The sequence below is a fragment of the Puma concolor genome, chromosome A2, assembly GCF_028749965.1.
Source record: "Puma concolor isolate L17-30 chromosome A2, mPumCon1.1.hap2, whole genome shotgun sequence".
Taxonomy (NCBI): Eukaryota; Metazoa; Chordata; class Mammalia; order Carnivora; family Felidae; genus Puma; species Puma concolor.
The window spans coordinates 87,525,612-87,553,442 of NC_141668.1; the positions used below are offsets into that span (position 1 = coordinate 87,525,612).

The 27,831-nt window shown below is 36.7% G+C and overlaps 1 protein-coding gene and 1 pseudogene across 11 annotated transcripts in view; both read left to right on the top strand.

The window, feature by feature from the left end:
- LOC112866789 (protein Wnt-2b pseudogene) overlaps window positions 1-24,304 on the top strand; it is a 46,702-nt pseudogene extending 22,398 nt beyond the window's left edge.
- Window positions 1-27,831, top strand: part of MAGI2 (membrane associated guanylate kinase, WW and PDZ domain containing 2) — a 1,355,992-nt gene that overhangs the window by 959,817 nt on the left and 368,344 nt on the right. The window lies entirely within an intron of this gene.

Sequence of the window (27,831 nt, forward strand, 5' to 3'; positions counted from 1 at the left end):
TGTTCTGGTAGCAATAAAAAGGCAAATGATGAGCGGGCTTTCAACAAACAGTTCTTTATTGGGGCCCAAACTATCCTGGACTCCACCCTAAATCGTTGTGGCATACAACTTAGAAACTCAAAAGGGTTTGAATAATAACAGGAACTCCAAAGTAACAAAACAGCTAGTGTACCCTAGTGTCCTCTGGCATCACCATCCACTGAGGACAAATTAGGTCACTTTAACATTAATGCCTGCTTATGCGAGGCTCTGTCTGATCAGAAGGACCTTAACCCCTTTTCTGAGACCTTCCTACAAGTGTTTTTGGGACGCTATAAACAGTGTGGTCTGTCAGTTCCCATTCAAGCTCAGGCTAGTTCTTTCTATGCTACTTGACTGACCCATTGTCATTGTCCTGTACTCAGAAAGTGGCTTGGAGAAGCTTCACCACAGCCTTTTCTGTGTTCATCACACTACTGACTTACATGAACAGGGAGCTGTCAAAGCTGCCGGTCTCCCAGACGTTAAAGTATAATTGGATTCTCTGTAAGGATTGAAAAAATGGTTAGATCTCCTAGACCTTCTTTGAAAGGCAGGCTTGCTCAATCCCAGACTCAATCCCAGAGAATGACATCATTCCTAAAATCAGCTCTTTCAGCTTCTCTTCTTAACCTTCCTGCCTTTAGTGGCTTTAAACCAGATCAAGTATTTGGGTGGGAATAGGTGCCAAGATGTTACCATCATTCCAATCATCATTGTCCATGTTAGTCTTGTGTCTCCTTACACACACACACACACACACACACACACACACACACACACACACCTATAGCAACTAACTAAAGAACATAGACCAAAAGATTCCCAGAATGCTTACTCACCAGTTCTAAAAGCAGCCTAGTCCTTAGTATGGGCTCACCAAGGACGTGCTTCTTATTGCCATTTATCTAGGGTTCTCCTTGGCAAACAAAATATTCCTTTTTGGATTAATAAAAAGACTTTATTCTTTTTAAAATTCTCATAAATGCTAGGAATGACCTGGTGTCAGTTTAAAAATTAGAGGTGGGCTCAAGACACTAGAACTTGGATTTCCAAAATGCAGATACATATCCAGAAGCATTGCTTGTGCACTAATTCACGTTCTAGAAATTTCAGGCTGACCAATATTTATTGAGATTATGCATAGCCTAACTACTTTCTATAATGAATTTTCTAATTGCTAGGCAACTAACCTTATTTTGAGGAGAAACAGAGAAGGTATTCCTTTCTGACCTCCTGCTAATTGCAATGTTCAAAACTTACTTGCTATTTGTCAGCAAAGATAAAATGATATCATTACCATAACTACTACTAGTCCAACTATCCCTATTACTACTACCTTCATTTCTTCTCATTTACCATGGGCCAGGATTTATGCTAAATACAGTCCGTTATAGCATCACATTAAACCCCCGCAACAACATTTTGAAACAAGATTATATTTTCACTTTCCAGATGAGAACACTGAAACTCACTGTACCATCAAATTTAACTTCCCTAGAGAGCCAACTTTCCTAAAGAGGGTGTTAAAAAACAAAATTCAACTGAATAAATTTGAAGATCTAATTGACTTTATTAAAAAGTTCATTAATGGGGCAGCATCTAGCAAGTAGAAGGCAGCTCCAAGGACTTGTACAAAATGGAAGGTGTTTATAGGAAGGAGCGTGGGATGAGAAAGTTATTACAAAAGAAAAGGACCCAAGCAAAGTAACTTTCCCATAGGGAGAAGATCAGGGAGTCTTATCATGTAGATGATCTCATCTTCCTTTGGGAAATGGAGAGGACCTATGTGGCCAATTACTTCATTGGTGCTGAACAGAAAATTCCTGACTGCAAGTTAAGACTATGTTTCTGAGGGAGGTTGAAAGTGTAACTAGATCAGGTATTAAGCCCCAGTTTTGGGAGTTGGCCGAAGTGACACTATTTTCGGCCTATGTTTTTATTTTTAGCAAGGGAGATTGGTTGATATGGCACCATCCAGTTCTTCACTGTTCAGTAGGGTAGCCACTAGCAACATGTGACTATTTATATTTAAATTCACTTAAATGAAACTAAAATTCATTTTCTCAATCACACTGGCCATATGCCACAAGCTCAGTACCTGCATATGTTAGTGGCTACCATATTGGACAATACAGATTATAGAATATTTCCTTCATCATAGAATGTTCTATTGAAAAACAGTGATCATTCTTTCTCACCACTGCCCCAATTTTTTTTCATTAATGAAAGCATCAGTGTGCTGACCCCCACCTTCATCTTCTCTGCCTTCTAGTGTCCTTCTGTTTTACTCACTGTTGGGATAGCTTTATCTATCTGTAAGTAGATCTTCCTTTGATAGATTATTTGGTTATTGCTTAGCAAAAAAATGTGGAGTTGCAATCATTCTTCCAATTATGAATAGTTGCTTCCCTAGTGTACAATTTATGCTTTGCTCTTCTGTTGCCATTTCTTTCTGCATTTGCAATAAATTTTGTTTCAGGATGAATCATAGTATACTCTTTTGGAAGACATTTTAAACAGCACCTGAGCTCATCATGTGTTCAACCATGGCCCTAACTCAAAGGTCCTCAAAACCACAAAAGTGACAACAGCTGCCTGGATGACAGTGATTAAAACTTGCCATAAATGGTGAAACACATCTTAATTTCTGAGTGTTTAAGTATGAAAATTAAAGTTCATATCAGAATTTATAAAAAGTAAAAGCTCTGAATAGAAACTCTTCCACTGAAGTTTGTGTAACTACAGACAATTTATCCAACTTCTTCAAACTTGTTTCCTAATCAGTAAAACAAGCACAATGTCTGCCCCCACAGGATGATTGTGTTAGCCAAATTAAATATTTGTGAATGACTCAGCACTTACTAAGCACCTATTAGGTACAAAGTATTTGCTATCATTTGGAAACATGGACAAATAAGATTTGGTCTTGTTCTTTAAAAAGTCACAATCTTGGGGCACCTGGGTGGCTCAGTCAGTTGAGAATCCGACTTTGGCGCAGGTCATGATGTCATGGTTTATGAGTTCGAGCACGTCAGGCTCTGTGCCGACAGCTTGGAGCCTGGAGCCTGCTTCAGATTCTGTGTACCACCCCCCCCACCTCCGCCCCACCCCTGCTTGTGCTCTGTCTCTCTGTCTTTCAAAAATGAATAAGCATAAATTAAAAAAAAAATTAAGTCACAATCTAGGGGGTGCCTGGGTGGCATAGTGGTTAAGCATCCAATTCTTGATGTTGTCTCGAGTCATGATTTCACATCAGGCTCTGTGCTGATGGTGTAGAGCCTGTTTAGGATTCTGTCCCTCCAATCTCTCTGCCCTTTCCCCACTTGTGTGTGCTCTCTCTCTCTCTCTCTCTCTCTCTCTCAAAATAAATAAACTTAATTTTTTTTTAAAACTCACAGTCTAGGATGGGAAACAAACATGAACATCAGTAATATACTGTAGAATTATAAGTATTATAGTGACTAAGTGAAAGACGGGGGATGTGGCATTAAGGAAGGATGGAATGATAAACTTGTGGAGATGGAGGTAGAGACAGGAGGAAAGGCAGGAAGGAGGAAGCTTTCAGAGAGGTCTGTGAATGTGAATCCCTTCCCTCCTTCAATCATGAGTAAATGTCTCAGAGCAGAAGCAATGAATGTTTTTGTTAAGAAATTTGTTCATTTTTATGGCTTGTCAGGACCAAGAATGGGTCATTTCAGGAGTTTTAGTTTGCTTCAAAATAAAATAACAGCCTTTCAGTATATTGGTCTCCAGAATTGGAATGATGGATAGCAAAATCTTCATACTGTCCTGCCCCCAAAGTGGCTATATTTAGTTACTTACCTAAAATAATAGAGAATGGATTTATATTTCCTGATCTTTTCACTTTCTTTTCTTAAGGTTTTATCCTTTATTGCGAGAAAAATAAGAATGGTATTTCAGTGACCACCATTCACTGCTGTACACACACACACACACACACACACACACACACACACACGGCCCTTTTTTAATCCTTACTAGTCTAAAGTTATTTTAGGAGACAAAAAGTATTTATAATATGCCCTTCTAAACCATGCCTAATATAACTTAAGAAACCTACAGAGAATAAATCACTCTTTTTAACTATAATGAGCCTTAGAGTAAAATGACTTGATATAAATAATTTATATAATGTTCAAAACATTTAATTAGATTAAAAATGACAATATTTATTTCAAATTATGTGTGTAACATAAATGATAAATATTTAATATTTATCTTTAATGCAGAGTTCTTCTTTTGTAGCAGGTATCCTTTACATTCTTGGACTTAGCCCTGGCTTACCACATCAGTGTTTAACTACCCATCCTTCCTCACCCCCACATCATTGTCATTGTGTGTGGGAATCTTTTGCATTCTTTTGTATCTTTCCTTAAGAATTCTATCAGCTAGGAGCACCTGGCTGACTCAGTCAGTTAGGTATCCAACTGCGGCTCAGGTCATGATCTCAAGGTTCATGGGTTTGAGCCCCATGTCGGGCTCTGCATTGTGAGCTCCTTCAGATCCTGTCTCCCTCTCTCTCTTACCCTGCCCTGCTCCTATGCTCTCTGTCTCTCAAAACTAAACATTAAAAAAAGAATTCCACCAGCTAATCTTTATTTTTCCAGCATATTCACTTCATTTCAGACCATGTTATACCTTGTCAACAACTGCCTTGATGTTGTTACTTGACATTTCTTTGCCCTTGTACATTGTCCCATTGCTGCATCTAGCAGCTGGCATCCATACTCACTCTTACCCAGTTTGCAGGCTTCCATTCTTGTCTATTCTGCTCCATAGGGCTGAGAGTTGCCCCCACCACCCACTCCAAGCAATAGCCCTGCCTCCCAGAAATCTCTACCTGTCTTGGAGCCTTGATACTTCATCAACCTACAAAGGATTGGTCTGTATCCCAGCTCCAAAAGATGAAACATTCACATTTAAAAGCTAAAAACATTTAAACTTCACTTTATCGTTGTGAGAGTAATTGGTGCTCATGTTCAAAGTCTTACAGAACATCTGGTTACATGTTTACAGACCTGTAAACCATTACTATCACCACTGACAGATCTACTTGCTCCTATTTGTGGGGCTGAGGATGTCTTCTTTATAGTACCCAGAGATGCTTTGGGACTCTGTGAGACATTTGCCAGAAATACTTCTTCCCATTTTATACTTTAGAGTCAGAAAATGGGAGCAGAGGAAATATATTTCATTCCAAATTACATAATATTTTTCTTCCGTTGAACTAGCCTTGTTATTTTGAACTTGGCCATTATGTTTTATCACCTAGTACCTACATCCAGGGCACATAGAAAGAATGTTCTTAAAACTTCTCTGCTTAACATATTCTGTATTCAGAGCTAGTAAATAATGTCTTTATTTCAAAATTTTTTTAATGTTTATTTATTTTTGAGAGACAGAGAGAGACAGAGTATGAGTGGGGGAGGGGCAGAGAGAGAGGGAGACACAGAATCCAAAGCAGGCTCCAGACTCTGAGCTGTCAGCACAGAGCCCAATGCAGGGCTTGAAACCACAGTCATGAGATCATGACCTAAGTGAAGTCAGATGCTTAACCAACTGAGCCACCCAGGCGCCCCTCATTTTTGAATATTTTATAAACCTTTTGAAATGCAGTCTACCTATTTTTGAAGACTACACCCTATTCCAATACCTTGTCTCTGACTTCAGTGTTTCATCCAGCAGTACAGCTTAGCACATTTAGATGGAATGAAGGTCACTGGGAATTTATACAGTTCTATAGCTCTTCAGATCCCCTGCTTAGTACAAAATTAATTAACAGCGTGAAGATATAATTTAATCTTATTCTGGTTTATTGTTAGCTGAAAACTAGAGGAAGATGAGGCACAGGCTTTATATGAAGCCTTAAAATCAATCCTGGATGTATATAATAAAATATATTACTACCAATTTTTAAAATTGGTAAGTTTTTACAGTTTTTAAAAGATCTGCATGTAGTTTTATGATTTCCTAAGTTTGACCTTTTTATGAAATCTTTCATCACTTAACTCTATCCCTGCCTCACTTAGGTTAAATTGGAGCATGTATTTTTCAGATAACAGAAGCCACAAAACCTAATTATTTAAATGTCTAAAATAATTACCAGTTTAAATTTCTGAATAGATATCTTACCAACTCCTAATATTTACCTACTTTGTGTATTTTGCACTGGAGTACTATTAAAAGCATGCTTAAACATTAGTACAAAATATTTGTTAAACCTATTTAACCTTTTGTTCTGAAGCCAGATGCAGGTCACTTACTTGCCAACCTGGGGTGCAGGGCTGCCCCAATTCCATAAATAGCAGGTAGAATATATTTCTATGCTAGAGGGAAAGGTGTGTATATGTGTGTGTTGTGAGTACATGTATATGTCTGATGTGAGTGGCTAAATGCATGTGTGTGTTTTCAGAAAAAAAAACAAAAACAAAAACTTGTTTTATTTCATTTGCTCTCTCCTTTAGTCTTTTAAAGTTAGAAGTTAATGAAGTTTTTTCTGTTAATAAAAGTAATACATGTTCTATTTGAAATTTAGAAAATAAAAAAATAGAAAGAATGAAATTAAACTCAACCACAATATTATTATTCAGAGAAAACTCTTAAATTTGAGGGTATTTCCTTTCAGTCTTCTTTCTATCTGTAAACTTTCTGTTTTGTTAGACAAAATTAGACAATTATTCTGGATATACTGTTTGATATTCTGCTTTTTTAATATAATAATATATATTTACATATTATATCTTATTCTTTTCCACCATGCTACTAAATACTTTGTGTAATGTGAGCCATATTTTATATTCAATTTAACCATTCCATTACTTATGGGCATTATGTGGTTTCCAACTTTTTTTTTTTAATTTTAGAGAAAGAGAGGGAGAGAGCTGGGGAGAGGAGCAAAGGGAGAAAGAAAGAGAAAGAATCATAAGCAGGCTCCAGGCTCAAGGCAGAGCCTGACTTGGGGCTCGATCCCACAACCCTGGAATCATGACCTGAGTTGAAATCAAGAGTCACACGCTCAGTTGACCAAGTCACCCAGGTGCCCATGTGGTTTCCAACTTATTAAAATGAATGCTTCACTCTTGGGCATCAATCTTTCCACACATCAGTTGCCTTCTAGAAATGGAATACTAAAGCAGAAGACACTCCAGTTTGCATCTCTGGGCAATACCTCACTATTATTTGTATAGCTTCTTACTAAAAGTTTATAATGGCTGGAGTATGTTCCCATCGACTTTAAAAAGTGCTATATAAATTCACTTTTCATAGTAGCCAGACAATTTTGGCTGTGTCTATGTACAATGCAGATTCTGAGTAAAAGTTAAAATAAATCCTCTGCCTTCTGCATTCTTGCTTTCTTCACATTCCACCAAACCTTTATTGGCCTTCTGGAGCTGCAACATGCAAAGATTTCTTCTCTTCCTTGCCCTGTGTGTCTCATGTGACAATGTTGATCCTGCAACCAACACCTTCCTTGAAAACTCCCAAAGACATTCTCTCTTGGTGTTCTTCCTACCTCTGAATAGTCTCACGTTTCTTTGTTTGATCAACTTCCCTTGCCCTCTCTTTTATTAAAAGAAATAATAATAATTACTTAACGTTTATTTATTTTTGAGAGAAAGAGACAGAGCGTGAGCAAGAGAGGAGCAGAGAGAACGGGAGACACAGAATCGGAAGCAGGCTCCAGGCTCTGAGCTGTCAGCACAGAGCCTGACACTGGGCTCAAACTCATGAGCGGTGGGACCATGACCTCATCTGAAGTCTGACCTTTAACCTCCTGAGCCACCCAGATGCCCCTCCTTGCCCTCTCTTTTAAGCTACACATTCCCTCCCGGGCTTTTCCAGCCACTCCTGCTGCCTCAGCTACCCCTTCTACAATGACTTTCAAATTTATGTTTCCAGAGAAAAATTATTTTTGAATTTCAGAATCACACTTGCAACTCATTAGGCATTTCCACTGGTGGCATCTCAAAGTCAGTATATGCAGAGCTGGACTGAACTCTGTTCCACTGTATTTCACCCAAGCCTCTAATGTCCCTCTAATGCTGTGATGATTGAATAATGTTCTAAATCCAAGTCTGCATCTTTGTGAACTATAAATGAATCTGGATGATTTCAGACACAATTTTCTTCCACTAATGGATTGAATCTTTTGTCAGATTCAGTTGACCTAAATTATGTATCAGTTCAGAGTTATTTGTAAATGTAAATTGGTCCTTACACAGATTATTATCTTAAAATGTTTAAGTGCTAAACTTGGAGAGGACCCTTAAAAAACAACCTAGTCTTTTCTCATTTCACGAATAAGACAATTGAGGCCCAAAGATGAAAACTGATTTTTTTCAAAATAATACAGCTACCTGGTGGCAATCTCGCCCCAGACAAGATGTGTCCTGGCTTAGATAACATGATTTTTTCTTTAAATCCTGCCCCCCTCCATGTGCAGAATAACATTATTGAGATATTAAAATGTTCTCATTGATTGAGGAGGTTTTTGGACTCTAAGGGAAAATGAAAAGTGGAGATGGTGGTTAACAACTTAAAAAAATACATTTTTATGCTCATATTTTAGGCTTTAGAAATTGGAAATTTGCGATAATCAAGAGAAACATGGAACTGAAGTTCACATTAGTTGTATTTCTGTAAATAGGAGGTCTTCAAAAACAATTTAGGCGTAAAAGCCTGAAAACAATGTTTTCAGTCTCAAATAGACTGTTCTCAAATATTTTGGAATTGCTTTTTTGGATAGCATACCTTTGATAGTTCCCAGGTGCCTGTAAGATTAAGTCTAAGCTCTCAACCACATACAAAACACCTCCCATCCACCCCAATCCACTGTTGTGGTTTCATCTTCTGTTTACTCCTCTGGGAGCCTACTTCAGTCACATTAAGTGCTGTGCCATTCCCCAGAATAACATTTCACACCCCACTAATGCTTGTCATGCTGTTTTCTTTATTTTAAATTCCCTTCCTTCCCATTCCCATCCCTCCTCCGTGATAACCAAACTCCAACTCATTCTGGATACTGTAGCTCCAGTGTCACCTATTACTTCCTCCTGTGAAGCCTCCAGAGTGTTCCACATGAAATGAATCCTTCCCTCCTGTGATCCCCAAGCACCCTGACCATTCCTGTCAACTTTATTAAAGACAGTTGCTGGACAGTCTCCCTAATGCCCATACACCTTGACCATAGGCTGTTGAAGCTCTTCAGGGAGGTGCTGTTGGGTCTTCTTTGCCCTTACTCTAGCACCTGGGGAAAACTAACCCATAACCCTTCTCGGAGGACAGATTATTCAAGGAATGCTGAAATGGGACCTTCTCTGAATATACAAAGTTTATTTCATCAATGCATAAAAAAGAGGCCTTCTTAGATACCACTTAGTTTAGTTCCAATAATTTTGTAGACTTGTGATAAATGTATCGTTCTCTCACAGTGCCTTAAAGTCACACTTGACGATGACTTATCCCCAGTTAATTTAAGATTTTATTACAAAATAGAAAATAATTTTAAAATCCCAATCTTAGGACCAAGACTTAGATTATAATTTTAAAATATGATATAATTTGCAGCCCAGTATAATGATAACAGTGTGTATCATGAGAGTGCCTAGGCTTACCTGGGATATTAGCTCCTTTCCCCCACTCATTTACATAAAGCCATGAATCAGGGTTTGCTGGATGTGTATAGTTATATATAAAAGCCTCATACATATCTTAAGATCTATGTCTATTATAGGATGATTAAATGGCCATAATATATTTAAATTTATCCATGTTCTAATTTATATGTCAGTAAAGCCCCACAGGAAAATACTAATTGAGACTAAGGCTATTTGTTGGTCCATATAAACCCAACACAAGAAAACACCCTCCAAGTGATTAGTTAGCACTTTAATCAGAAAATATATACTTATAAAAATGCTTACATTTATTTTTTTTCCTTTGAGCTATGATTTACAGTAAATCACATTTGGTCCATCAGCCATTGTTAGTTACTATCCTACTCTCAAACTTTAGCTTTAACATATATACTGTCTTAGTGTTGGCACACAAAACCATTCCAAGTACCAAGAAAAGATGATCCTTACATGTGATCATTCCATGTTTTTTAACACTGGGAAATTCAAAGATAAAATTAAAAAAAGCTCAAGAACCAAGGTTTACCAGGTTGTCTTTTTAAAGTGAATTCAATTTATATGATATACAGTGTCATTTTAATTCATAATGCAATGTGCAATGCTATATGCTATTCCAGTTAAGTTCTGGAGAGTATCACTCAACCTTCCTTTGATTAGCTTTGGAAAGGTACTGTTACATAGGGCTTATTTCTTCATGCCCTGCTCCATATCCATTCTCACAATGAGTAAATAAATGGCCAAAATCTCTGCTGAAATGCTTTCTATGTAACATGCTGTTTAATAACAAAAATGTATACTATTGAGAGATCATTTTTTCTGCATTATTTGTTCAGTATCATACATCTGTTTACTGCATGTTGTTGACCATCATCATTAACATTTTTAATTATGCTAACAATAATGTTACTTATATTTATATCTGTAATTTCCTTCCCCAGTAAATACCAAAACTCAAATGTGTTATATTCCCCTTGCATACTGAGTATTATTATCAAATAATTCTTAGTATTTGATCAAATACTTCCTAATCATTAGCCTATGTCATCTTCTTTCCCACAGAATCTGCCATTTTCTTTATCCACTTTTACTCAGTTTATTCACTTTTCCTCATGCACTGATACCTTCCAATCCTATTCTTCTTTCCCTGACTTTGCATCCTGTCTGCTTCACAGAAGGGCAATTCATCCTTCCATTCTATCCATGCCTTTTTTACTTATTCTGGATTTATTTATGTAATTATTCAACAAGTGACTATTGAGCATAATCTATGTGCCAACAAGAGACAGGAATCAAATGGAAGTGTATACATAAGACCAAATTTTTTTAAAGCAAACATACTTAGAATCCACACTCTGGGGAATTAAAAAAAGGACAACAACAAATGCTATTATGGGAACCCTGATGATGAAACTTAGTCCTTGCCTTCCATCATCATTTAATCAAGAGGGGAAAGATATGTTGACAAATGTAAACACTGCCACGGAGAACCAAGACATTTATTCTGGTGGCTTTGCATTGCAGATTTTAAATTTTGTTTTTGTATCAATTTTACTATTGGTTTTAATATAACAAGGTCCAGTTTTAATTTCACTTATTCTATAAAGACTTCTCCAAATACTCTTTCTTATATTTCAATTCCTATTGCACTTATATGTACATCACACATTTTAATAATTTTGTGTTTTTAAATTGTGGAAGCAGCAGGCTGTGTGAACACAAAATGGAAGAACCACTGAGTTCTCTTGCGGTTCTTTTTGCTGTCTTGTGGATCTTGGACTCAGTTCATCAGCTTCCCCTCTGCATTTAATACATGTTCCATTAACTGGTAATTCTCCTTCCAGGATCCCAGTGCAACAGAGATAATAAATTTGTAAAACGTACAAGAAAATTTAGTTATTTCAATAGTAATGGTCCATACACTGGGGTCAGAGCAGGATGATGGGGCACATGCAAAAGAATTTTTTAAGAAATAAGTAGCTAAGTCTGCATGTCTTATTCATATACATGCTACTCTTTTTATTATAGCTTTCTGGCATATATTTTCTCACTTAACAGATATTAAAAATAAAACTTATAACATGACATTAAGAAAGTGTTTGATCCTAAGAAAAAAGAAAGTCATATGCACTGAGAGTTTCAGAACCACTCATGTTTAATAAAGGTCTTTATCCAAAAAGTAAATGGATTAGACTTGATGGTTTTATCTTCTTCACTGACCTCCCTCTTAGTTCTTCAAAGTTAATTTACTTTGAGTTAATTGATCTTTTTCTGATGCTCCTGAAATACAGTGGGAAAGTACAGGCTTTGGAATCCAGTGGTCTTGGATTTAAATTACTGCTGTGTGAGTGAAGTCAAGTTTCTTAACTTCTACGGGCCTTAGCTTCCTCATTTATGAAACAAGATTAACTTTTCCCACATTCTTTCAGGTATCTGTTTACTGGTTCAAAGGAAATTTTTTGAGTATTCTATGTACCAGAAATCATGCTGAATGCTAAGGTTATAACATCAAGAAGAAGAAAAAGAAAAACAAACAACAGGATCTCAGTTCTCATGGTGCCTGTAGTCTAGTTGAGGATATGGACAGATGTAGACAAACTGTAGACAATACATTATGATAAGTATTATCATTGAGAGGTACTATAAAACACATAAGGGGCACCTGGGTGGCTCAGTCGGTTAAGCTCTATCTCTTAATTTCAGCTCAGATCTTGATCTCACAATTGATCTATTGTGAGACAGAGCCATGCACCAGGCTCCACTCTGAGTATGGAGGCTGCTTAAGATTCTCTCTTTCCCTTTCCCTCTGCCCCTCCCCACTTGTGTGCGTGTGTGCACACACATATTTTCTCTCTCAAAAAAATAAAAATATAAGAAAGGTAAAAAATTATGAGAATTAAATAAGATAATGTATATATAGTGTGCCTAGCAGTTCCTGTCTTAGTAGATACTCAATAATATTATTGTTGATATTTTACCTTCAGCCTTTACCCTCCTAGTTTCTAACTATAAGGTAAATCCATAGATGGTCTATACTAGTATTTTCTCATAGAAATACAACATGAGCTACATATATAATTTTAAACTTTTTAGTAGGCACATTAGAAAAAGTAGAGGGGGGGCGCCTGGGTGGCGCAGTCGGTTAAGCGTCCGACTTCAGCCAGGTCACGATCTCGCGGTCCGTGAGTTCGAGCCCCGCGTCGGGCTCTGGGCTGATGGCTCGGAGCCTGGAGCCTGTTTCCGATTCTGTGTCTCCCTCTCTCTCTGCCCCTCCCCCGTTCATGCTCTGTCTCTCTCTGTCCCAAAAAAAAAAAAAAAAAAAAAAAAAAAAACGTTGAAAAAAAAAAGAAAAAGTAGAGGGGTGCCCAGGTGGCTCAGTCAGTTAAGCATCCAACTCTTGATTTTGGCTCAGGTCATGATCTCATGGTTCGCAAGTTTGAGCCCTGCATTGGGCTCTGTGCCCTGCTTGGGATTTTCTCCCTCCTCTCTCTTTCTCCCTACCCTACTCGCACTCTCTCTCTCTCTCAGAATAAATAAATAAACTTTTTAAAAATTAAAAAAAAGAAGTAGGAAGAAACATGAAATCAATTTTAATATATTTGATTTAACTTAATACATCTAAAATATTATATCAACATGTAATCAACATAAAGGTTTTTTAATAATTTTAATATATATATATATATATATATATATATATATATATATTTTAGTGTCCTCAAAATTCCATGATTATATTTTACTTATAGCACATCTCAATTTGAACTAGCTACATTTCAGATACTCAATAGCCACATGTGGCTAATGGCTACCAAATTGGATGACACAAGTCTATACTTTCTAATTGACCAGGATTAAGCTTCTTGAGAGGCAGTGCACTGTAGGTAGTAAGCATATAATAGGATTTTAATTAGTAAACCCAGCATCATTTCCACCCTTCCTCCCTCTCTCCTTTCCTCAGGCACTAGGTATCAAAGATAAATTAGAAGCTGTGGATCTTGCCCTCAATTCCAGTCCCCAACTCCCAATATAGTGAAGGAGAAAAAAGCAGAGTAGATACTTACAATATAGTATAATTACTGTAAAGGAGATTAAATGTGTATGGAATTAGATTGTAAGGACAGAGGAAAGAGTCACCTGGAGACGTTTGCAATGGTCTGCACGAAGCACTTAAAGCACAAAAGTCAGACTATCCAGGTCATATCAGGTTCCCTGCTTCCATAAAGAATATGCGTCCTAGCTTATTTCTAGCAAAAGTGCAAGGTTCCCAGCAGGGGCCTCTCTGATCACACTAGTGATGTGTGACATACTGGAGGAAAACCAGCTCCCAAACTGCTGTCATTAGACATAAAAACACAAATGCACCTCAATAAAACACACAGCTGCACTTCATTTTATTTCCTATCTGGTCCAGTCAGTTGGAGTGGACTTGTCCCATATTTTTTGTCAGTATGCAAATCTTTTTTCAAAGGATGGTTAGATGCAATAGCTCAATTTTCTTGCCAACCCAAACGTACTTATTGTTAGTGACTTGACTGTCTACTCAACAACTATGGAAAGCTTATGGAAAATCTACTTCATCCCCATAGAGCCTGTCAGCCTCATATTGTGACCCAAAGACATGAGAGGAATTTTCTAGCATTGTAAAGTTCATATAAGAAAACTCTTAAAGACTCTTTTGGGATGCCTCAGTTGGTTTGGCGTCCGACTCTTGGTTTCAGATCAGGTTATGATCTCACAGTTTCATGAGTTCAAACCCCACATCGGGCTCTGTGGTGGTGGTGTGGAGCCTGCTTGGGATTCTTTCTCCCTCTATCTCTGCTCCTCCCCCACTCATGCTATCTCCATTCTCTAAAAAATAAATAAACTTTTTAAAAAAGTTAAAAAAAGAAGACCCTTAAAGACTCTACTCATTTTCTAAATAACTTAGATTTAAAGAGGTATAAATGCCTTTCAACAAAAGCTGACTTACTATCCATTCGATCTTTTTCAAAGTTTGTGTACCTATGGCAAATCAGATAAATAAAAGTAAAAATGTCCACCAAACCCCCATTTTCACTCTAGCACACTGTCCTTTGACAGATGCCTTTACTTAACTGAACTCAGTGTGTGGAGTATCATGTGATGCTAGTTTGGCCTTAAGGAGGTGAAAAGCTACATGTCTTCTCCAGATCCTTTTTTTCTCAAGAGCACAGAATTCCTACCTGCAACGAATATTCATTTCCAAATAAATTCGCACCATTGTTTTGCCTTAATGGCTGCTTCTCAAAGTATATTTGTAAAAGCAATGTATAAAATATTGCTAGATCTGAATATTTAAGAAGTCATTGTTGCGTCTTCTGAAGAGGATTTAATGGACTTTTTTTCTGTGCTCTATGCTGATAATGTTACAATGTAATAAGGAAACACTTAGAAAACTCCTGTAGCAGGTATAATTTTACCTAGTGGTAATGAATATTATGACATAGTCATGAATTTAGGAAGCTATGTAGTATTATGTGTAAATGGGCATTGAATACCCTTTTACTCTTAAAGTTTATGTTAGAGCTCGTAGTTTTCTCCTTACCATAGCTACAATAAATTCATAACAGTACAAAGTGTGTGTCATGAGAGAAAATGGTTCTTCTGAGAGAAAGAAAGCATGAATATATCATAATAGCTTAGTATAAAGTTTTGTTTATATAACGTAGGAAATGAAAGAAATGTTAATTGTTATAATACAAACACATAAAATCTATGAGAATGGTTAATATCAAGTTTCCTGAGGAAAATGACATTCTATCTTTCCTCTTCATGGGAAACTCATAAATCACTATGTATTAGCCAGCAGTGACAGTTTAAAATCATATTTTTTCCAACAAAAAGTGTTTTGCTTTATTATATTTTACTAGTCTAGAAAGAAAAATATGGAATTAATATATGCCCATGTTTTAAAAGAAAAATGTGAGTTCTGTGTTTGTATTTACAGTTTATAAACATTTGAAATCAAACTTACATATCAACTGTCCATGAATCAAGATTGAAAATATCTAGCTGCTAGTTACGAAAGTTAAATTGAAATCCTGTTTTCTCTTTGGAGGAAGTTCCTTCCATCTGTGTTAGAATAGAGCTGGAGGTAAGAGAAATCCAGAGGCTGGGTCATGAACTCTTCTGTTCATAAATGAGAATTAAAATGTATTTATGAAAACTCTCATTTTTTTTCTTGTTAATTAATATACAATTACTCTATTTCCAGGTTCATATAACCAACTATCAACCAAAATTATTTAAACTTACATAATTTTTCAAAGTTTTACATATAGCAAGCTAATAATTAGACAAATACTTTTTATCTATGACCCTCTGACTAAAGGTGATTCTAAATTTCAGTGTCATGAAATTATTCACCAATTCCCAATATCTCTGTGTATTACAGTATTTTACTTAACAAAAAATTGCAAGTATTTTCCAGGCACATTGTGTACATATTATCTTAAAATAAGGCTTATTGGAGCACCTGGGTGGTCAGTCAGTTATGCTTCTGACTCTTGATTTCAGCTCAGGTCATGATCTTATGGTTCATGGTGTTGAGCCCCATATCAGGCTCTGAGCTGACAGTGTGGAGCCTGCTTGGGATTCTCTCTCTCCCTCTCCCTCTCTGCCCTTCCTCCATTCATGCTTACATGCTCTCTCTCTCTCTCTCTCTCAAAATAAATAAGTAAACATTTTTTAAAAAATAAGTCTTATTATCTTTTATAGACAATTGTCTACATATTATTTTTAAGTAAACTTTTGGAAGTCAAATATGCAAATGAAAAAAGTCCATTTGCAAGGCTAATTAACAATTGTTAAGAATTTTTTAATGTGTAAAAATATGGGTTTATGAAGTGTTATGCTTAATTATTTCAAAAGCATATTAAGATGATTGTTTTTAAACAAGAATATTTTGTTTTAAAAAAGCTAAAATAGTATTGTGTTTAAGATAAACTCTAACAAGTAATGTTGAAATATTTTCTACCATTGTTATGCTTCCTTAATATTGCATAACTGTGTTTGACACATTTAGTATACAATTTGAAAAAGCAGCTAAATTCCTGTAGTTTTAAATGAGAATTACTTTGTGTATTTTGAAATAGTCTTGGGTAAGTTCTGAATAGGAGGTCAGTATAAAACAAAAAGAGCTTACTTTATTTCATAGAGAAACTGATCAAGATATAGTACACTACCATCCACATCTTAGGCTTATGAACTATGTATTCAGTTTCATATATTTTAAGATTGTATTTAAGTGAGGGGCGCCTGGGTGGCTCAGTTGGTTAAGCATCTGACTTCAGCTCAGGCCATGATCTCATGGTCCACGGGTTCGAGCCCCATGTCAAGCTCTGTGCTGACAACTCAGGGCCTGGAGCCTGCTTCAGATTCTGTGTCTCTGTCTCTCTCTGCCCCTCCCCTGCTCATTCTCTCTCTCTCTCTCTCTCTCTCTCTCTCCCCCCCATTTCAAAAATAAACATTTAAAAAAAGACTATACTTAATTGACTGATGTCGTCCCTATTGAAATAACTATCAGAACCGAAAACAATTTTCTTTCCGAATAGAATTATTTTGGATTTTGCCTCAGAAACTATCTACTCTAACTTTTGGCACTGAAAGTAGTATAATTAATAAGTAATACTTTTTAACTTAAAGTGAAACTGAGCCTATATAAGTTATAAAGTGAATCTCTGAAAGAAAAAAATGCTTTTTCCTCTACCCATCTAGGTTTATTGACTGGGGCCTTGCAAATTAGACTGGCAAAAGATTAACAAAAGAGAAACTAACAGATGTTTATTAATAGGTGCATCCTGCATTTATGTGGAGTACTCACTGGTGAGGAATTCAAAGGAGTGGTTAGAACTTGAGTTTATATACCATTTTAGCAAAGAACAATAATTTTGCAGAGAAGTGACAAGACCAAGGAAAAGACTTAGAGTTTCTAGGATTTTAAGCAAACTATGGGAAGGCAAATATATGGGGAAACGAATGGTAGATAAGGGCTAGTTTTAGCAAGGTTTCTTGTATAGAATCCTCTGGTTTCTGGGCTGATAAAAGGCCCGGAGTTGTCTGAAGTTATTAACTTGTGTGGTACCTGGTAAAGAGGGGAGAGTCCATACACAAATATATGTCTTGCCTCAGGAAAATGGGTGGACACAGAGCAGAGAGCTTTTCTTGTATCTGCTTCTTCTTAATTGTCATCAGCTCACAATAATCCTTCAGACCAAGTGGTGTATTTTGGATGGCCTATCCTGCTACCTTCACATCTATATTCCACTTCTGCAAACTGAAGAAAGTTGCGGAAATTATTTTAAATTTTAGGGAAAAAATCCTGTTTCTGGACAACATGACCTCAGTGGTCAAAAACTTCCCAATTCTTTGCAGTTACCTAGTGAGGAAAGAAATCGTTTACATGTTGAGTTGATCTTTGAAAAATATATCATAACAAAAGAATCAAATTAAACAATAATAAAGTCACATCAAATTTGATTAAGTAATACATTACTTACATAATTATATAATATATTAAACTCTACTATGGTATTTTTAAAACTTCCTTTTAATGATATTTTCCCATCTATTATCTATTTATATATAAATCACAATATATTCGTATGCACATATCACATTTATATAAGTATATATAGATATATAAGTATTTGAAATTTTTTTAATGTTCATTTACTTTGAGAGAGAAAGAGAGAGAGAGGAAAAGAGAGAGAGAGAGAGTGGGGGAGGGGCAGAGAGAGAAGGAGACATAGAATCTGAAGCAGGCTCCAGGCTCTATGCTGTCAGCACAGAGCCCAATGCAGGCAGGACTCAAACTCAAGAACCATGAGATTATAACCTGAGCCAAATTCAGATGCTTAACCAACTGAGCTACCCAGGCACCCGTATTTATATAAGTATTTGAACAGTAAAATTATTTATCTGCTTAAACATTAATAATTCATGCAGTTACTAATATATATTTATAATTACTAAATAATTGGTTACTTAAATTGACCAAGGCTGAGATTAATTGATTGGCTTACAATTGTAATCTATTTTTTATTTATTTATCTGGCCTTAGCTATACACATTAAAAGTCTAAGATAACACCCACCACTACTGAAATGTGAGCTTTGCAACATGAAATATATACTATAATTACAAACTTTGTAACACGATAGGGAATAAAACATTGTATAGCATGATATTAGTTGAAGATTCCGAACACATAAAGGAAAAAACTAGTCTTACACACACACACACACACACACACACACACACACACACCATACCACACAACTACATGTAAAGCACTGTGCTAGACTTCTCAAAGGAATGTGCACTAGTGGTAGAGACAGGTAGGTAATAAAATTAATATAATAGAATCTTCATTATAAAACATGTCATGGGAGCAGAGGCAATATTTCTATCAAATATGGGGGGATTGGAGTCAGAATAAAGGTAGAGAAGAAAGGAATATTTGCAGTACAAGAGATGAACAGGACTCAAGATAAGGGAAGAAGCAGAAAACATTAGTTTTTTACACCTTCTATCTAGAAAGGAGGGATGGAGAACATCTGTTATAACTACTTATCCCCTTTTGCCCCCCTACTATGTGTTATACTTACCCCAGTCCTGTGCTATAGGTATTATTGCTCCCATTTTTATAGATGAGGAAGTATTTTTGCATCTTAAATTCTATAAAATCTAAAATAAACTATCTGTTTTTGTCATTGATTTATTTTATAATAAATTTTACCCCTTGAAAGAAGTAGGAGGAAGTGTAAGTATGTGGACAATATCTTCCTCAAGTTAAAAGTGAAGCAAGACATCTACAAGGATAAAAATAAGAGATTAAAACAGAAAGCATAGAAGAAGTTACATAAAAAAAGACTATCTAGGGGTGCCTGCTGGCTCAGTCGGTAGAGCACAGGACTCTTGGTCTCAGGGTTGTGAGTTGGAGCCCCACGTTGGATGTAGAGATTACTTAAAAATAAAATCTTTAAAATAATATAAGAGGAAAGACTATCTAAAAAGACAACACTAAAATATATGGGCAAAAGACACAGCAGTTAATTCAACAACAATAAAAAAAGAATTTAAATATAATAAACATGAAAAATATTTAACTGAGCTGTTATCAAAGAAATGCAAAGTAAAACACTGAGACATTTCACTTTAAGTTTGCAAGGCGTTGAAAGACTGCAATCTTCAGTACCTCTGAGTATGCCAAGGTTGCAGATGTATACTGAGGATTCCCAAGTGCTTGGGAATCAATCTATTCTTTCTTTTTTATTTTCCCCCATACTACAGATCTATCCTAAAATGTAGTGATTTCATTGTTGTTGCTTGTTGCTGTTGCTTGTAGTTTTTAAAGTATTTTGTTACTATTCCTTGAGGGGACTAAAAGCACACTAAGGCTTCACAATACAAAGGCTCCTGAGAATTAGACAGGATGTTGTTTTTTAAGTGAATAAAAATGAAAAACCACTCTGGATGAAGGCTGACTTAGGAATTGCTATGTAAGAATTTATAGTTATAAGATAAATATACAGAAAAAAGAAGTCTGCTTTTCTTAGTCACAATGCTCTGGTTTACATTTGTCTATGACAATAAAAAAGAAAATGCCCCCAGAAAGGAATGGCTCAAGTCATGTTAAGCAATAGGACATCAAGCAGAATGATGAACATATTATTTGGGAGTATAGGGGAAATAACATCCATCAGTTTAAATCTTGTTTCTCTAAACCACAGAAATAACCTGAAGACTATTTAAACATGAATTCCCAATAATTTTAGTTCTATTACCATGAAATATTTCTCCCAATCGTGTGTGGATGATGATGTCATGTGCCATTCCAACCTAAAAATAGCATGATCAGTCCATATCTCATTAAAAGACTAAATTTACCTCAAACTAAGGCTACTCGTCATCAAATATTGCCAACAGAATGTTAGCACAGTCTGAATGATTTAATTAAACCACTCCAGCAACCTAATTGTCTCTAGAATGTTCTTTCTTTTATTAAGAAATTGTGTGAGTAAAAACACAAGATCTGATTATACATTTGGGTTTGTCTTTTTTTTTTTTTTCATTTTACTCCACTCCTCTTCACTGCCCTAATAACAACTGATTAAAACATCAGACCTGCACGCTAAATAACTAATTTTAGTTCAATAAAGACTTGACAACATTTTATAATCAATTTTATGAGAGATCATTCGAGCTGAATTTAGTTAAACTGACTGAAGTAAGTAGATAATGAAGTATTTATCTTTGCTGGAAGAGAAACCCAGGTAGAGAAGCTTTCAGCTGCTGCTGAGAAGTTCTAACTAGGAAGCCGCCAGTCACAACGGACCATTATGTTTCTAATTACCCTTATTAACAGAAGAAAAAGGAGCAGAAGATTTTCTCTGGAGAATCTTAGACAATCTGCTGTTTCCAAATAAACTAGATGATATTGGTCAATACATTATATTTTACAGTTAGGTTTTGTCATCAGAACAATGGTAAGTCAGAAAACTGAGCAAACGAAATGCAGTCAGGCATTTCTTTATGAACAAAATGTGAATGTTACATTCTTCTGTACTTACAGGAGAAAAGGTAGCAAACCCAATGTGTTCCTTAGATGTCTTTTTTGTGTATTGTTTGCGGGGGGGTTGTTTGTTTATCCTTAAGAATTCTGGTTCTTAAACAACTACTTATTTGATGAACAATAATCAAAGTTTCTACATGTATTTGGGTTTTGTCCATTGTAAAGACTGGCTTTCCCCCCACCATAAACTAGTAGCTACATTGATGTGAGTTATACTTCCTCCTAGAATATCAACACTTAGCATTCTAGTTGAAATCCTGCTGTTATGTTTAAAGATAGTCTCATGGATTTCACATCAGATATCAGTAAGATTTCTGCACTTGGCAGAGAAATCAACCTTGAGCATTTTGTGTGTGTGATATTAGGTTAAAATGTCTTAATATTTCTTTGTGTGCCTGTGTGTATGTGTGTGTCTGTGTGTGTGTTGTGTTTTCAGGGGGAAGAGTGGGAGAGTACTTTTTCATTGAATTATTCCTTGGTATTATTCAATTATCTAAATTTTCATATCTTAGACTGTGATTATTTTTGCTCTTCAGGGTCTGTCTCCTTCACTGCCTCTGTCACGAATATCCATTTCAGTTACATTGATTCTAAATCTCATATTTAAAAGAAAAATATTTTACTGATTTAATAGTAACTGAAAAGTATTGCCTGATATCAAGAGGGTAAACAATTTACGAAGATGAGAAAATGGACCAGTCCAATGTCAAAAAAAATATTTGCACTGGACAGAGTTAATAGTTAAATAGGCAAGGAAAACTTTATTCAAGACTATTACAATAGGGGAGGAGATGGAACTCAACTTACTTGAAAAAAAAAAAAGATTTTTAAATGCTGGGGTAGGCTCATGGAAAATCTTTGGAGGACTGTGGGGCTGGGGGAAGGGGAAGTTTGGTCAAAATGATTAAGCCATTCACTTATGCCTGCTAATTGGCAGCTATCTAATTAGGGTCCTATCCTCCTACAGAGACTGGGAAATAGAGGTGGTATCTTTTTGGTGATTACATTTGGAAGGGATGCCTCCCAAGTTCTAGAGAAAGACATTTCTGGGTCATGGAAGATTTACATCTCAGAGGCAGAGAAAGAATTTACAGCTGCAACTTTCTAAAGCAAATACTCTAAGAAATGGGAAGCCAGAGGCCCATAGTCAGGAAGAAAACTGTCTAAAGTTAAATCAAGCTGAGGAGAATGTTAAGGCCATTTTGGTCACCATGATATTACAAAAGGTACAGATAATCAAACAGGAGAAAGAAAACTAATAGTTAGGAAGGGATTTTCTGGAAGAGCGATGTTGTGAGGCACAGTTAATATCAAGAGTAAAATCAGGTTCAGGTGTGCAACTTTAATAAGCAGCCTCCAGACCCAGACATGAAATCAGCAGTAACACCATCAAGTCATTTCAGTGTTCTCTTAGTAAGTTGGTCAACTGAGTCAACACTGTTGTTTCAGTCTCTGATTTATTTTTGATCATGATTGCTTGATTTGATGTGACATTCCTTTGAAGAATAGTGTATCTGATTACAGCATGTAGATAGCCAATTTCTATTCTTGGCTCTTTCTCAAACATCATGCTCACACACACACACACACACACACTTCTGCTTCATGGAGGATTTATATCTTTCTTTCTCCTCCCCCTTTCTGATATGTAGTTAAAGCCTAAATTCTGTAGACAGTGTTTAATTTTATTATGCTCTCCAACATTGTTACTAAAGATGAATATAATAACCCCAAGCCTCTTTAAATTAGAATTAAAGAAGACATTACAATTTAATATGTTGGAAATTTATTTTGAAACTTACCTGAAACTGGATAGAGCCCCTTCCTGCTGTGGAGATAGAAGGGACACCATTGTCAGTCTTTAAGTGGAAGTGAAGTCATCTGATAGATAAGACTGGAATCCCTGTCTTATTTTTTATAACCTTGGAAGTTAGTAAATGTTCAAAAAAAAATGTTAGTCTTATTCCAGTGTCTGAGTCCTAACCAAGGTTTCTGTGAGTTTCTGGAGAATTATATTCTTAAGATCATGTTTTAGCTCTGAGTTCCTGCCCACCATTCTCTTGTTCTCACATTTCACCTTCTATGGCTGTTCTCTGCAGACCAACCCAAATGTGGAGCTAAATGCTGCTTGCTTGATCTTCTTAGAAATGTGTCACATAACACATTACCAGGTGAACAGAATTTACTGATGGTTTGAGCAAATGCGTGTGTGTGTGTGTGTGTGTGTGTGTGTGTGTGAAGAAATTTAAACTAAATTTTTTTGGTTGCACAGCTGTGCAGTGGTTTCTGAAGCTTGAGTGTCATTGCCATGGTGTAAGTGGCTCCTGTACTCTGCGCACCTGCTGATGCCACACAGGTGATTACCTGCAGTAGTGCTATGATGGGGCTGTGCGGGTGACAGTGACCCAGAATGGCATCAACTCTACAGCAGCCCGCCAAGGCTATTGCCGTGGCACCCATACTGACCATATCTACTTTGACAGCTCTCCAAACTACCTTGTCTTGGGCAAGGTTGTAGGTTCCCTAGGCACTGCAGGCCATGTCTGCAGCAAAACATCTAAAGGGGATGGACAGTTGTGAAATCATGTCTGTGGCCGAGAGTATGACACAACTCGAGTCACCCGCCACACTTGGTGTGAGTGCACATTCCACTGGTGCCATATGGTGCAGTACAAGGAGTGCAGACACCCTGTGGACATCCATACTTGTGAGGCCCCCATGAAGGCAGAGTGGCTGGACCACACTTGAACACATAAACATCTCACTCATCCCTCTGCTCCAAACCTCCTAATTTGGGGTGCTCGGGTGGCTCAGTAGGTTAGCCATCCAACTCTTCATTTGGGTTCAGGTCATGATCTCATGGTTCATGGGATCTAGCCCAACGTCGGGCTCTGCACTGACAGCACTAAGCCTGCTTGGGATTCTCTCTCCCTCTCTCTCTGGCCCTTCCCCACACTCACTCACTGTCTCTCAAAATAAATAAATAAATTTTAAAAAAAAACCTCCTAACTCAAAAGCACAAGATCTTTGCATGCACACCTTCCATAAAGGAAGGGTAAACCTCAACTCTGGGCTGCTACAGCTTCTATTTAAGGACTAGGAGAGTAATCCTGAAGGACTCGGCTGTCCTGTTTGGTTCCTGGGAAGGAATTGACAGGGATGTAAGAAACTGAACTGAAGGAAAGTAGAAGAGTCAGGGGTCTTCAGAATGATGTAAGTTGCACTAAAGCACATGGTCAAAGCTCACTTTTTCTTTCCTTTGGAAATTTTTTTTTTTTCACTTTTTACAACTACTTTGGCTACTTCGACATCAGTATGTTTTCATAGGTTCGATTATCTTCCGCTTCTTCTTTCCCTTCCTTAAATTTCTCTTCATTCCTCATGCAGAACGATTTAGCTTTCCCTTCTTTTTTCATGATTTTCTTTAAAAAGATAAAACTCACAGGGCCTTACTTTTTATAACCAAACAAAATTATTCAGGTATTTTCCTATATATAAACATTCTCATGGAAAAGGAATCTGTTGCCAGCTATTAAAATAATGATTTCCATCTCTCTGGATCATTTTATATCCGAGGGTTATCATGTTCTGAGATGTCATGCTCAACATGCTCCAGGGTCACATCAAATTAATTGTACCCAAAAGCTGAATTCCTAACTAGGAAGCTAAGTGAAATATGTATCATTTATTTAGGGTATCCCTTTGCTCGATACTGAGCTAATCAAGAAACATAATTAATAGAGCCCTCTCTCTTAGGGCCAAGAACAAAGATTTAACCCCCTGTTGTTTTCTGGATTCCATAAGCCATAATCCTATCTGACATTACATCAACCTTTGTACTTCAACATACTTTCATAATATTTTACGTTTCTCACATTCATTCATTCGTTTGTTCACTTATTCAATAAGAGACCATTTGCTTTATATCAAGATACTGTGGAGCTCAAGTGAAGTATAGATCAAGTAAACCAGAAAATAAACAGTAAAACTTCATATGGTAAAAAATTCTAATAAAATAAAGCAGGATATTGGGTAGAGTGAAGGGAAGGTGGTAGCTATTTTAAATAGTATAGTTAGTTCCTCTGTAAGCATGTGATATTTGAGGAGACATGACTGATGAAGAGTTAATTATGAAAGTATCTAAGGAAGGATATTCTGGGTAAAGGAAAGGACAACGGTAAAAGTCCTAAAGTAGAATTTGGCTTCATACATCCAGAGAAAAACGAGGGAAAATAACAACAGCAACAACAAAATAAACCAAAACCATCGATGTGGCTGGTGTACAGAGAACAAAAAGGAAAGCACTAAGACATGAAATCAGAGAGTTTGGCAGGAATGAAAGGCCTCGTAGGCTCTGGCATGGAGTTTGGATTTTTTGCTAAATCACATTGGAATATTTTTTTTAATAATGGAGTATGATTTTATTGGATTTGTTCTTTTCTTTTTTTTTTTTTTTTTTTTTTTTTTTTAAATTTTTTTTTTCCAACGTTTATTTATTTTTGGGACAGAGAGAGACAGAGCATGAACGGGGGAGGGGCAGAGAGAGAGGGAGACACAGAATCAGAAACAGGCTCCAGGCTCTGAGCCATCAGCCCAGAGCCCGACGCGGGGCTCGAACTCACGGACCGCGAGATCGTGACCTGGCTGAAGTCGGCCGCTTAACCGACTGCGCCACCCAGGCGCCCCTGGATTTGTTCTTTTCTTAATCACTTTGCTGTGTGGAGATTATATTTTATATTGATTATTTTTAAATTCAAGGAATCATTTTAAAACTATTGGTGTATCTATCCAAATTGTTCTGTAGTCTATTTTATTCATTCATGTTTCTTGAGTACCTACTATGGTCCTGACATTGGACTAGACCTGGAAATTCAACAATGATCAGGAGGTGGTTCCAGCACCCAAAAACACACACCCTCATAGAAAAAGGTTTTGTTATGTTTTCCATAGACAATTATTATTGTCCATGTTCTATGCATTCTTATTAGAATCAACAGGACTTTCCATGAACTTTTTATCTGGATCTTGGATAATATCTATTTTTAGCCCCATACTATGCTTCTATATCCATTTTATGCAGAACAAATGTTTAAGAATATAATTGCCAGAGAAGAACAAATACTGCATAATGCCACTTCCATGTGTAATCTAAAACAAAACAAAGCAAAACCAGCTCATAGATGCAGAGAACAGATTGGTGGTTGCCAGAGGCAGAGTGGGAGGTGGGAAAAATGGCTGAAGGAGTTAAAAGGTACAAAGTTCCGGTTATAAAATAAATAAGTGATGAGGATATAATGTACAGCACGGTGACCACAGTTAATAATATTGTTTTGCATATTTGAAAATTGTTGAGAAAATAGATCTTAAAAGTTCTCTTCTTGGGCGCCTGGGTGGCGCAGTCGGTTAGGCGTCCGACTTCAACCAGGTCACGATCTCACGGTCCGTGAGTTCGAGCCCCGCGTCAGGCTCTGGGCTGATGGCTCAGAGCCTGGAGCCTGTTTCCGATTCTGTGTCTCCCTCTCTCTCTGCCCCTCGCCCGTTCATGCTCTGTCTCTCTCTGTCCCAAAAATAAATAAACGTTGAAAAAAAAAATTTAAAAAAAAAAAAAGTTCTCTTCACAAGAAAAAAATGTCACTACATATAGTGATGGATATTAACTGGACTTATGCTGATCATTTCACGCTATATACAAATATCGAATCATGTTGTACATCTGAAATAATATAATGCCAATTATACCTCAGTCTAAAAAAAAAAACCTCCAGTTAAAAAAAAGAGAATGTATTTACATTTGAATCATGTTCTTACCATTTTTTTTTTCAATTTCATGATGTCTTCCAAGTTCTTTTTAGCAGGAAAACTTCATTCATGGTAAAAAATTGAAAAATAATAGCACCTGTGTAGAACTTTTTCTCTTTAGAGTGGTATTCCAAGTTAATTTGAGCTTGAAAATATATTAAGTAACTAGGAAAATACCTGTAACACTAGATCATAGTTTCTGTAACACTAGATCATAGTTTCTGTGTTGGGTCATTTCTATCCCCTCTCCTCTTGAACTGCAAAAGTGCAGAGGGTGCAAATTGCCCCACAGACTGACAATCGAATGCCTGATTATTTGTGGATGTTTTTGACCTTGAAGAGCTGGGTGATGAAGATGAGGGAATACTTTTTTTTTTTTTTTCAACGTTTATTTATTTTTGGGACAGAGAGAGACAGAGCATGAACGGGGGAGGGGCAGAGAGAGAGGGAGACACAGAATCGGAAACAGGCTCCAGGCTCCGAGCCATCAGCCCAGAGCCTGACGCGGGGCTCGAACTCACGGACCGCGAGATCGTGACCTGGCTGAAGTCGGACGCTTAACCGACTGCGCCACCCAGGTGCCCCAATGAGGGAATACTTTGAGCAGAACATTGGGAAAGAAACCAAAAGCTGAAGGCAATACCAGTTTCCTGTTAAGATTCAATCTCAGGAAGCATGGAGCTGGGGCTTTCTGTGCACTTTTGACTGTTTGCCTTGACTTCCCTCTTTCTTCTCTTTTCAGTGGACTTTAAAATTTTAAGG